The following is a 13,331-nucleotide window of genomic DNA, read 5'->3' on the forward strand; positions in this document are numbered from 1 at the left end:
CACCTTTCCTCCGAGCCATCCCAGGCCCAGCACCTTCCTCTGGCCCACCTCAGGGCGACTCCACCCGCCTCCTTCTTCAGTGGCTGGGAACTAAGCCCACTTCCTGGTGCGGCCCTCCTGAGGTGTCTTGGTTGTCACTCCCACTTGCTCCTTAGAAAGGAGCCTGTCTGCTTCCTGCTAAGCCTTCAGGGCAGGCGGTCCTCTTCTCAGCCCAGGTGCACAGGCAGATAGCCAGGGGACATCTGGGGGGGAGGGCTGATCTCATTAACCAGTAAAGCAATTGGCACTGGGGTGTGAGTGACCAGGTCCCCTGAGGAGGACCTACAGGCCACAGGAGAGCCACCGGGAGTCAGGGAGGGCTGAAAGGGAACCAACCGCCCCAGACTGCTGGGACAGGGCTGACCTTGTTATCTCCAAGCACAGCCCCCCTGCCTCCTCACCTCTGCAGGTTCTCACCTGGCCTCCTCCTGCTGCCCCAGGACATCAGAGCCTCACCCTGGAGCCGTTTGCTGCCCAACTCTGACATCTGGGCCCAGCCACCCTCCAGGGCATCATCAAATAAATGGCCATGGACATCTTAAAATCACCATCAGGTAAAGTGTTTCTAATTTAGATATTAAACAGATGCCATACCCCCAAACCCCCTTGTACCCGCCCGGTGGCCTTGAACACTTAACTTCTGTGCCTGGGTTTCCTCCGAAAGGTGGGCTCATGACAGCCCCCACCCAGCAGGTGGGCTGGAGGATCCCAATGGTCTGATCCAAATAGATAAATAAATAAAGCCCGGCCACTGTGAGCTGCGGTTCTCAGTGCCCTGCTTTGATGGGGGGTGGTGACAGAAGCACACCTGGATGCCATCTTCCTGGAAGTCTGTTGGTCCACGAGCCCAAGTCGAAACCTACCTTACCAGCTACGTGATCTCACCTGACCTCCTGGCTCTGTGCCTCAGTTTCCCCCACTGTAAATGGGGCCAGCAGTGTCTCCTGCCCAGGCCAGAGCAAGCGCTGGGTGAATATTATCACTCCTACTTCACCAGGGACTCCATTTTTCCAATTCTGATTTCAGCGTTACCTTTTCAATTCCTCAAATACCCTCTAACACAGTGTTAGGCTGGCCCGTGTGGCAGTGCCTGGGCGAGCAAGGCTTCGGCACCACCTGAATACCTACCCCTAGGGCCGTGCACGCAGCTCCTCCGCACCGTGGGATTCTCTGCAGCTGTTGACAAAGAAGGTGTCAGTTTGGAATGACGTTCAAGGTGGGCCTGGAGTGGACAGGAGGAAACCAAGGAACGTGCAGGGTGCTGTCCCTTTTTTGTTTAAAAAAAAAAAAAGTCACCAGGAGAGGCAGGAAATTCCCAAACAGCCCATTTCTGGAGAACAGGATCTGCTTCCTACCTTCACATTTCCACAGTTTTATCAGGAGGACGCAGGACTTCTATCGTCTAAAAATAACACCATCAAGACCGTGGACAGGAGAAGGGTTTCGGTGCTCCCAGAGAGGGTGGGAGGACGCCTGGCCGGGAGAGCTGGCCACAGAGGTCAGATTCCACTGCAGTGACCTGGAAGGGTTGTCACATACCGTTCAGAGGGACTCTCAAGGGCCAAGTGTGGCTTTACATGGGTGACCCGAGGGCCGGGCTGGGAGATGGTCTGCTGGTCAGAGGTGCAGGCGATTAAGAGTGGGATTGCAGTGCTACCAGCCCACCCGGGCCACCTACCGAGATCACTGGATGGTGTCTTTGGGTCTGGAGGCGACAGACGGGTTCCTCCACCCTGGGGTGCCACCACCCACCCCTCCTTCCCCGTCCCTCACACAGCATTCTCAGCCATGGTGAGTTCATGCAATGACACAGGCCCTTTGGGTCATGGGCACTGAGGATGTCATCGTGGGTCCCCCGGGGGCCGCGAGCGTGCTGAACCCTTGCTGTGTTCCTTACACTGCGCCCTGGAACAAGCCTGTGGGTGGAGGTCAAGAACCTGAAGAGACTGAAATGACTTATCTCAAGCCACACAAATCAGAAATGGTGACATTCACAAATTTGAATATCTTGGGGTTCCTGGTACGATTGTCAGAAACTGTAAATGCTAGAATTTCAACTCACTGCCTGTTGAAATCATCACAAAACAAAACAATGAGTAAACCAATCAATGAACAAGAATGTCCTTGCTGGAGAAGCTCTTCAGAGATTCATCTTGTTGCCCAACATTTTTACCAAATGTCTTTGCCACCCAGCGACCTGTCCACCTGCTCTAGGTCCCGAGAGGCTGCCAGGACTTCAAACAGCTCCAACACCTCCCAGGACTTCAACTAGTGTTTTATTTATATTTTATTTTATTATTTTGTGTGTTTGGGGGACGGAATCCAGGAGGGTTCTACATTTCCAGCCCCTTTTTATTGTGAGATTTCTCACTAAGTTGCAGAGGCTGACCTACAACTTCCAGTCCTCCTGCCTCAGCCTCCCAAGTAGCTGGAGTTACAGGTATCCACCACTGCTTCCAGCTTCAATTAGTGTTTTGAAGTGAATGCAAGAATGAGTGAGTGGCTGTGAACAAGGATCTTTCACCTGCACTTGCCATACCGAAAGTTTACTTTAAAATTCCTAGGTCAAAACCTAGTAGATGCATTTCGATGAGTTGGGAAAGGGAACACACTACACATTTTCAAAAACGTAAATGAGTGTACAACTTAATTCTCCACCCTGATCCTATGAAACCTTAGTCTGCTGAGCTTCAGGTATATCTGAAGCCTTTCACAATATCATTTAAAACTATATTTCCTTATACTGGTGTCTAGAACTTATTCTGAAACAAGTCCAGAAGGTAAGATGGAGTGACAGGTGGCAGAGAGACGGGGAGTGAGCTATGAGAGACAGCAACTTGAGTCAAATGTTCCTGATGGAACCGGGGCTACGGGGCTAGGGGTGTCGATGGTATGATTTTTTTTCTCACTTTTGTTTGTGATTTTTTTTTCCACTTTTTTATGTCTTTGAAATTGTCATGATCAAAAGAAAAAAACATGTGGGCTTCTTTATGGAGCAGATCTTAAGGTGTGGCCTTAATTACTCATGCTGATGTCTATCTGTTAATGAGCTAACTGACCATAAACTCTGTGTTTCATCTCGTGACTCGAAAGAACACATGAAAGAAAGACAAAGGGAACCCATCCAACAGGAGGAGGCCGGACTCAGACGTTGATGGGAACAAATCAGTTGTTCTCCTCTGGGCAGACGATAAACTTGGCGCCCTCGTGCGCTGGGAGGGAGGGGCCACTCCAGGGCGGAGACCTCGTCCCAGAGTTCTGCAGCCCAGTGAAGCTGGGGACCCCAGAAGCCCTCCTGGCTGGTCCTTGGCCACAGGGCCAGCCATCACCAGCAGCAGGACTAAGGACACCTTTTCTGTTTGTCAAACTCCTCTCCAGGGCTCTCACACCATGCATTGCCCAAGATTGGAATCTTCGGCAGAGAAGTCCACCGTTTCGCTTGCCCTGCGTCTTTGAAACTGGGCACAGATGACTGACTCCAAGACTCTGCTCCCATCCCCACCTCCTGGTGTCCAAGTCCTGTGTGACCCTTCCCCAGGAACCTGCTGGCTTGTGACTTACTTTTAACCAACAGCAATTGGCAGTGATATAGGGGTGTTCCACGCTGGTTGGGCCACAGGAGACCGTAGCTCTCCATGTGACCAGCTGCCCCCTGATGATGGGGGCTTCCGGGGTTCTGTGCTTGGAAAGGTCCCACCACAAGGACCTGAGGCCCTGGATTGCACAGCCTGGGAGACACCAGATCCTGCTAACAACTTCAGGGAGCTAGGAACGTAGCCACACCTTCTGTGCTTTCAGATGAGACCTCGGCCCCAGCCAATGGCCTGACAGCAACCTTCAAAGAAACAAGGTGGCCGAGAGCAGCCAGACTGGCTGTGGACTCCTGCCACAGGCTGAAATCATATGCATGTGTGGCTCTGAGTTGTTCAGTTTATGGTCATTTGCTCTGCAGGAAAGCATGACTAATGCCTGGGGCTAGTTTATCTTCTGATTTTTAGTCTGTTTGAGCTGCTGTAACAAAATACCTTAGACTGGATTCTTTATAAACAACAGAAATGTGTTGCTCACAGTTCTGGAAGCAGAGAAGTCCCAGATGGAGGTACCGGCAGATTTGGCATCTGGGAGGGCTGTTCCTCGTGGACAGTGCCTTCTGGGTGTGCCATGTAAAGGGGCACACACCCTCCTGTCAGCCTCTCGAGGGAGGACCCCAACCCTGCATCATCAACAGACCTTTATTTTATTTATTCCTATGCTGAGAATCGAAGCCAGGGCCTCACACATGCTAGGCAAGTGCTCTACCGCTGAGCCGCAGCCCTACAACAAGATTTTCATGATACAGGGAAATGGCTCCACACTAAGCCGCGGAGACGCACAACTGAGACACCCAGTGAGCTCCGCGATGGAGAAGGGCCTCTGCTCACGGAAGAGGCTGGAAGGACACGTGGCTTTTTCAGGTGCAAGGTTATGGGTGTGTTCTTCTCTATTTTTTCTTACATGGTCACATGATCAGCTAGGAGGGGAAATGATTCCTGAGCAGCCCTTAGCAAGAGCCTGCCCCTCAGGGTCCGGAGGAACAGTAGGTGGTACATTGGGAGTGACAGCCAGGGTTTCGGTGGCTCCCGTGGTGACACTGGAAGTGCAGCAGTGTGGACATGAGATTTTTGTTTATTGAAAGTCCTAGTGGGAGACGGAGTCCTTTGCCTTCTCGTCCTGTTCGACGCCCTCCTCTGTGTGCTTCTTTGGAGATTGATGTGGACTGAACATTGGGGTCACCCTGGTTCTGCAGCTCTGACCCCCAGGGGGTGGTGTTCAAAGAGGAGGCTTTGGGGGAGCGGGGGGCAGGGTGAGGGGAGAGCTGGTGGGAACAGTGCCCCTCCGACCTGCTGCCCACTCCCCACACAAGAGCCACACCAGCAGGCAGACGTGTGCTCCTACCTGGCAGAGTCCTCCCCACTCCCTGGCCCCGCTGTGCCCTGCTCCAGAACCTCCAGCCTCCAGAACCGGAGGTGCCCCTCTGTGGCCTGAGCCCCAGCCTACAGCAGTGGGCTTCAGCAGTGTGGGGGACCAGCATGGAGACCACCCTCCAGGCCAGCAAGAGGTTCAGGCGGGGCGGGGGCTCTGTGTGTGCAGGAGCCAATCAGAGGGTGGCATCCCCACCCAGCCACAGAGACTGCTCAGCAATGGACACCGAACAGGCCAGTGAGTCAGAGCCAGTGCCACTCAGGCCTGGGCTGCCCTTTGAAATCCTGGGAGAGGCATTTATTTCTTTCCTACAGAGTTGCTGAGAATATTAGGCACGAGGCTGCAGCCCTGACCACCATCTTTCTGGGAGAGTGCCTGCCTGAGACGGCAGAGAAGAGCACTGTCGGAGCACCTGGAGACAGCCTTGCCTGAAGCATCTACTCAGCAAATTTCAGTTACATGAGCCAATATTTGTTCTGTTGGGCTGTGCGATTAGGTTTTCTGTCACTTGCAACCTGGAGTCCTGCTGATTATGCTGATACCCAAAGGCAGAACACACACACACACACACACACACTCACACACACACTCATACACACGGCCACCCTGGATTAACGAGAATACGTCACTGGGTGATTTTCCTGGTGGGTGGACATCCCAGTGCACTTGCTCAAACCTGGCACATCCCACCACCCACCTGGGCTGCAGGGATCAAGTGGGGTTTGCACAGCGGGGTCGTTATGCAGCATGTGACTGGCTGCTTTTGAATCTGGTTTGGTGACCACACCTCCAAGATATGCCTCCAAGTTCTGCAGATGGCTATGCGCTGACCCTCCTGCCCAACAGGTCTGGCTCCTCTGGGAGGCCTGGGGCAAACCATTAAGGCCACCAGCTCACTCCCTGTCACCTGCCATCCTTTGTCTCTCTTCGTCTTCTCCCCTTCTCTCCTTCAGAGGTGGTCTTGTTTCCTAAGGAGGAGAACTGTGGACCGGTTAGGGCTCAGATACGGAATCTGGAGTCATCCATCCCACCAGTGAGGACACCAAACCCCGACCTCCCAGCTGTGGGATCCAGGAAGGTTTCTGAACCTCCCCAAGATCCAGTTTCCTTTCCTGGGATGTGGATATAATAATTCCTTCTCGTGCGAGTTTTAAAGAGGGCCTGGCCCAGAGGAAGCACTGATGGCTACTACTATAAACTTGACCCTCTCTCCCCAGGATGTTGTAGCCTGAGTCTACCACAAGGCCCATGTTCATCAGTGACCTTGAGGACTGAGGAGCATGCCGGCCCTTGGCCATATCCTCGGATGTCTCTGTGAAGTCATCTGCAGCATGCTCGTTGATGGCTTCACCCCTCAAATGAGGCCCACCCCCAGGAAACGCCGGTCTGCTCAGCCAAGTCCTCAGACTGTAAACACCACCATCCGCAAGGTTCAAAGACAAGGGCCAGGTAATGACTACCAGTGGGCCCTTCCCAGGCAGGTTTCGGCTTGCTGCCCGGGCAAGGGCGCTTCTGTGGCGAGGCTGCAGCCCAGGTCTGAACTGCGAGGAGCAGTGCATCTCAGCCTTCGGTATAAGCAGCATGCAGGAGCCATGCTGTCTGGCTGCATCTCCAGGCTCAGCGTTTGTGAAGCAGGAAGGAACCGGCAGTCAGCGTGTGCCCTGCCGGAGGGCACGTACAGAAGCCCTGAAGCTGCACTTGGCCTGCGAGTGAGTTAGAGCAGCGTGCCCTTGGCACCGTCACCTGCATGTTGCTGGGTAGGGATCTATATGGTTGGAGCTCTCCCTGTTCACAGGGAGCTCTTCAAACAGCCTAAAGTTCATGTAAAAAGCTTCACGGCGGCACATGACACCTGGGCACCACCCAGCCCGTGTCCTTGTGTGGAACCAGGTGAGTCAGCCCGAGGCTTTCAAGTCATGGAATACAGGTTTGGGCATAGGCTTGGGAGGGTCCTAGTGAAGCGCAGTGTCTGCACTTGACCTTTGTGTGGGTAAGGGGAGTGGTACTGGGGAGTGAACCCAGGGACAATCTACCACTTGGCCCCACCCCCAGCATTCTTTTTTTTTTAAGATGGGATCTCCTAAATCACTGAGTCTGGCCTTGAACTTGTGATCCCCTGGCCTCAGCCTCCTAAGTGGCTGGGTGCCTAGCTTGCACCTGATCTTTTCAAAAGTGCGATGCATAGTTCGGTTGCTCTTTGCCAGCCTCCTCTGGCACAGGAGACTGCAGGCCACGAGGGCTGGATGGCTCTGATGGCCCCCAGCCGTGAGCACTCCACAGGCTCCTGCCGTGCCCCAGCTGCTGCACGGGGATCCTGACAGTCTGCTGTGGAGGTCACCCAGGAGTGGACTCCTTACCCCACTCTCCTGGCTTTCGGAGCAGCACAGGGTGAGGGTAGGGACCAGCCCCCAGCAAGAACTGGCTACATTCCTCTCTGCAGGCAGCTGGACGTCTTGGAAGGGGCCTCTTGCACCTGCATTATGCCTACTGTCCAGCCGCTGGCAAGAAGACCACCGTAACCTCAAATGTGACTTCATTAGCTGTGACCAGCACATAAGAAAACACAACCCTCAGGTGGCATTCCACAGGGTGCAAGCACAGGGCCGCACCCCGGCAGCCGCCCAGTGCAAGACGCTAATTCAGAGGGGCATCTATCGGCACATGGCGAGGAGGACAGCCTCCTGGCTGCATATGATGCCAAAGAGGGTGGGAATCGTGGAGCTGCAGATAAATGGATAAGGAGAAGGAAAACAGATCTGCGTGCGATTATCTCTCTGTCCTGAGTCACGAGGCACGTGAGCCCCAGGGTGGCTGTGATCTGCAGGTTGCTGGCCTCCACTGCCAGCCTCCGCTGCTGCCTCCTGGTTTCTCTGCCTTCTTTGAAGACTCCAGGGAGCTCCGTGGTGACTTAATTAGCGTCCAGCTCCAGTGCTCCACAGGGAATTGACCATGAAGCGGCCATATGAAGCCGGCCAAGGAAATCCACAGGCAGAGTCGGGCAGGGTCTCAAAGCAAACAGAAATGACATTTTCTGTCCCTGGGTTTCCCCCGGCCTGCATTCTGCTACACAGGAGATGTGAAGGACGTTGAGAGGACCCCCCTCGCTTCCCTCCCACTTCACGGACTGATCAGATGGCAAGACCCCCAGAGAGGGTATTACACCACCACCATTTGCTGCCCCAGCAATCGAGGTCTTGCAGGCTGACACTGAGAGTGGCCTCAGAAGAAGGGGACAGGACAGAGACAGGAAGAGTGTCCAACAACAGAAAAGGCTCCCAAGGCTCCCTCAGGGAAGCTGGACTTGGAGTGTGACTAACAGGCCCTCTCTGTACCCCTCCCGGAGACCGAAATGCCAGGGCTGAGTGACATGTCCCTCTGTCCTGAGGATGTGGCCTGCTTCCTGACAGAGCACTCTTAATTCTACCAGTGAGGCCTCTGAGCCAGGGGCCTGGGGCTCTTCCCACCTCTGCAGCTGAGCTCAGGAGTGAGGGCCCCTCCACCCACAGGTGCAGCCTCACATGCCAGTACCTCCACCTGTGGGGGAGGGCGGGGCTCCTGCCCCAGGGGAACACCTGGATAGATGAATGCTGGAGTGTTGGGGACAGGCCAACACTCAGATCCCATCCCCCCACCTTCTCACTGCAGACCCTTAGACAAGCTCCTTAAGGTCTCTGAGCCTCAGTTTCCTGGCACTTAAAATGAGAATAGTGCCAACCTCCAGCGCCCTTTGCAAGGACTCAGTGAGCTATGGAGCACTGAATGACAGCCAGCGCGGGCCAGCGGGAGCCCCCGGGGCGCTAGCTTTGCTGCAGTCACCCCGTCAGAGGCTCCTGTGTTCCAGCCACCACGCGGCCAGCCTTGATCCAGCGCACGCAGGCAGAAGTGCTGTGCTAAGTGCTCTGTAAACAAGGCTACTCGGCGACTTCTTGCAGCCACCAGCGCCGAAGACTGTTGCTATGCCCTCAGTCAGAATTCATCTCACAGCAGAGCCCATGGGGACTGAAGGATGGGGACAGAGCATCCTCTCCCAGCACATGTCTCAGCACAAGTCTTCAGGCCCTCAAACCTACCCTTCCTCTTGCTCCCCATCTATGCAAACCAGCTGTCCTGAGTGGTGGCGGGAGGCCTGGTGGGTAGAGCCCATGCTCCTTACTCGGGAGAGAAGCCTCCCCCAGCCTGCAGCCCTGTGTCCCCTGGGCCCGTGCACTGGAACCTCGGACTGCACCTGGACTAGCCCCCACCCCTACTGAACTCCACTTTTATTCATTGGCGTCTGCGGCTGGGAAGCTGGCCCGCTCTCCGGGAGCCTCTCCTTACAGCTGAGCCTCAAGCCAGTTTTTTGAAAGAGATGCCAACCCAAGTCCCCACTAAACTCAGTAGAGGGAGGAGCCCTCCAAGAACCTCACCAGCAGCAGGTGTGACCACTCCTCTTCCTGGCTGCTGTTTTCTCCCCCAAAAGTGACCTGTCTGGACTCCATGCTAATGAGTTCACCCAGAAGGTCTGAACCACAGAGCATGTTTCTTCATGAAACCGACGTGGCGCTGGCAGGCAAACCCAGGGACGGGAGCCTGCAGGGGTGTGGAGTGCAGGAATCACACTGGAGGGACAGTTGCATTGGAGGGGTGCACAGCGCAGGCAGCACCTTCACAGGGAGAGCTAAGCACGGGGAAATGGCTTTCAAGGTGGGTAGAGGAAAGCACAGCAAGAGCTGGAGAGATGTTGACCCACTGACCCACGCACGGCTGCTCCAGAACAGAGGCTAAGGACCAGTGGGCATCTGTGCCACCACATAAGGCCACCTTCATAAGGACAGGACAGGTGGGCAGGGCATCCATGCAGGGCAAGAGGAAGGCCACCACGCCCTGACAGCAAGACCACAGTCAAGCCCTCGAGACTTTCTGAACTCCACTTTTATTCATCAGCAAAACACCAGTAACGGGGTTTTCTGTTTTCAGGATCCACAAACTCTCTGAAGCGGAGCCAGGAAAGGTGGGGAAACAGACTCACAGAAATTCAAAGCTCCGAGGTGAATTCCATCACACGAAACTGGTGTCTCTTCTTGATTTTTTCTGATTACAAAAGAACTCTACCTTATAATACAAAAAAAAAAAGCTTATAAAACAGCTTAAACACTCTAGAAACACACACACTATGGAAGGTGAAGTCCCCAAAATGTAATTTACTATGTTTTTCTTCCAAATTCTACGCAGGCACCACTTGGTTCCTGTCTTGCTGTGGCACTTGCATGTATGCAAAATACGAATCGAATCGATCTTATATCACTAAACACTGAGTGTCCGCAATGTTTGTTTGTTTTTGCTTTTCCAAATAGTGAGGGAACGATGGTATTGTGCCCATTTTTAAGGACACCCAAAGCTTTAGAAGAGGCATCGGGAGCCACTAGAGCCTCGGAATCAAGGGTGCTCTTGCTATTGAGCACCTACTGCATGTCTTTATATTGTCAATGCATTTAGGCCCTATTTTACAGGTGGGGAAAATGAGGCTCAGGGAGGCTGAGACGTGCTCAGAGCCATGGGCTAGTAAGGGGTGGGGCTGGAACCGGGATCAAGCACCTGAGAGGAAGGCCTGCACCCGATCTGTACACAACTGTGCAACGATCCAGAGAGAAGGCCTGGGCAGAGCGGGAGAGGGAACAGGAACCCAGGCAGAAGCCAGAGACACACCTGGACCCCTGTGTATCCATGCACAGAAGAAAACAGAGACTCTCTCTCGGGGCTGGAGAAGTAGAGCCACCCTGAAGCGACAAGGCTGCCCAGCTCGATGAAACATCTTGCACTAGGTGCCCATCACCGGGCTTCACGGTCAGGGAGGGAAAGTGGCTCCCACTGACTGGCCAGGGCCTCAGACTCTGGGCCGATACCCTGGCTGTGAGGTCAGCAGGGTGGCAGGGCGGCTGTGCGGTTAGTTCTCCAGCTCCACATCTGGAGGGCAAGTGCCTTAGTGTCCCTGAAACATGAACTGAGCCCTGGACAGCCGTCAGCCCTCAGAGTCCTCCTCTGTTCAACGAGGATTTGAACAAACTTGCTCTGGTGATTATCAGGAGCATGAACTAAGAGGGTGCACGTGCCTCCCTTAGCACAGGGTCGGGCACTCGATAATTGGTGGACCCTCAGTGCTGTGCTGGGACATTGTGACTCTGCCCTACTGGTCACAACTGGCTGGGGCCAGAGAGCCTCTCAGAGGTCATGGAGCTGGCTCTGCCCTTTCTTGTGGCGTTGAGCAGAGGAGTGAGGGGCTGAGCCATAGGGCTGTGTGTATTACAGAATGCTGCAGGCAGAGGGGAGAGCATGTGCAAAGGCCCTGAGACAGGAGAATACCCAGTGTATTTCAGGACCAGTGAGGAGGCCACGTGAGAGGAGAAGTTTGAGCAGAGGGAGGTGGGAGAGATGGAGTCAGAGGCATGCACTGAGAAGGAGGGAGGCTGGAGATGTCTTTACAGTAATACGGAGATTACTGGTATTTGGGGAAGGGGCGCTCAGATAGAGCCAACCAGCTCCACCCTCCTGGAGCCATCTCCAACACTGCCCTTAGGAAATAGCACGAGAAGGCCCAGCAGTCAGCACCTGCCCCCAGCCCTATATAGGCCGAGCACCCCCAGCCATCCTCCCGGCCCCCAGCCGACCTCTGATCTGGGGTCCTCCTCCTCACTGGCTGGGGAGCCTCAGCTGGCTTCACATTTGGCAGCAGGTCCTCATTTGTTTGGGGCTTGGACTGACTTTCTGAGCAGCTCCTCTCGGCAGCGTGTGCCTGTTTACCAAGCCTCAGCTGGATGTGCCTCCCAGGGCTGCTCCGTTTCCCAAGCATCTGTTCAGCCGATTTTCTCTATTTATTTCTCCAGTAAACAATCGGGGTAAAGGCAGGTTCTGTCCTATTTCCAGGACTCCCGCTGCGAGTGCCAAGATCTCATAGAGGGGCCATCAGGGCACAGCAGAGCAGGAGGCTCCGAGTCTCCGCACAGCAGCCCTGTCGTCCTGTCCCGTGTGCTCCAGAGGTGGGGACCTGTCTGGCCTCTCTGCAGGACATCTGCAGACGTGGCCACCAACATCTGTTCCCTCTTGTACTGCAGACAGAATTCCAGCAAACCTCACCCCCACAGGACAGCCCTTCACTTAGTCTTGGGGGTTTCAAGGTGGGCCCACAGCCTCGGCCCCCACCCCAGAAACAGGTCCCCAGCCAGGGGAGGCCACGACTTTGTTCTCTTCTCAGTTTGGGGGTTGGTTCTGCAGAGGTCACGTGCCCCAGCCAGGCCAATGCACACCATCCCCAAGACTTCCAGGCAACCACTGGGGGAAGGCAGAGTCTCTGTTGGACTGCCAAGGTGGCAAAGGGCGGACTCAGAGCGGCGGTGACAGTTGCAGTCATCGTGGTGAGGAACCTGCCTGAGAATAAAGACAAATGAAGAAAGCCGAGCAGAGAGCTGGGGACATGGGGACCCCCGGGCCTGACAGCAAGACTGAGCTGCTGGCCTCGGCTCAGCCTGCAGTTCTCGGCTCTGGAGGTGGCGTGGTCTGTGCTGGTTTCCTGTCCCTCACTCAGCAGGGCCCTGACTGACTCACATACACATGAGGATAGATGGACAGACAGAAGAAACGGGGGTGGGACGGTAGCACAAAAACTGGGCAGGATGAAAAGCGAGAGCAGGAAAATGGGTGAGAGCCCCTGGGGAGGCCTGGCAGCTGTGTACTCTGGGGACCCCAATCCTCCCTACAGCAGGCACGGCCCTGCCTGATCCAGCCACCACCTCTGGGTCCCATCTCCTCTTTCTCCCCCTTGGGCCCACAGCCTCTATGTCCGTTTTTAAGCTGTATAGCCAGTTGCCCCAAAACCAGCAGCTGAAAGCAACCCCTGCCAGAGGCTGGCCATTCTCCAGGCTGGAGCTGAGCCCGGCGGCAAGGCTGCCATCTCCACTCAGGCCAAAACCAAGGCATTGCCAGCCACGTTCCCACCTGGAACTGGAGTTCTGTCCCAAGTTTGTTCTGGAAACTGGCAGGATTCAGTTGCTTGTTGTTGCAGGACTGTAGTCCCCAGGTCCTTCGTGGCTGTCAACTGAGGACAGCTGCCTAGAGAGGGCACCTGTGTTCCCAGTCTCATGGCTCCCTCCCTCTCCAGCCAGGGGCCATTGATTCCTCCTTCTTCCAATTCTTCCAATCCCTCTGATGTCTGATGCCAGCCAGAGACAGTGCTCTGCTCTCCAGGGTTGTCCTGATTAGATCAGGCCCTCCAGGATCACCTCCATATCCTGAGGCCACCTGACCTGTGACTTTGTTAAACAGAAAACCTTTCACCGCAGCACCAACACACCCGACTG

This window comes from Spermophilus citellus (assembly GCF_964194105.1).
Source record: "Spermophilus citellus genome assembly, chromosome: 4".
Lineage (NCBI taxonomy): Eukaryota > Metazoa > Chordata > Mammalia > Rodentia > Sciuridae > Spermophilus > Spermophilus citellus.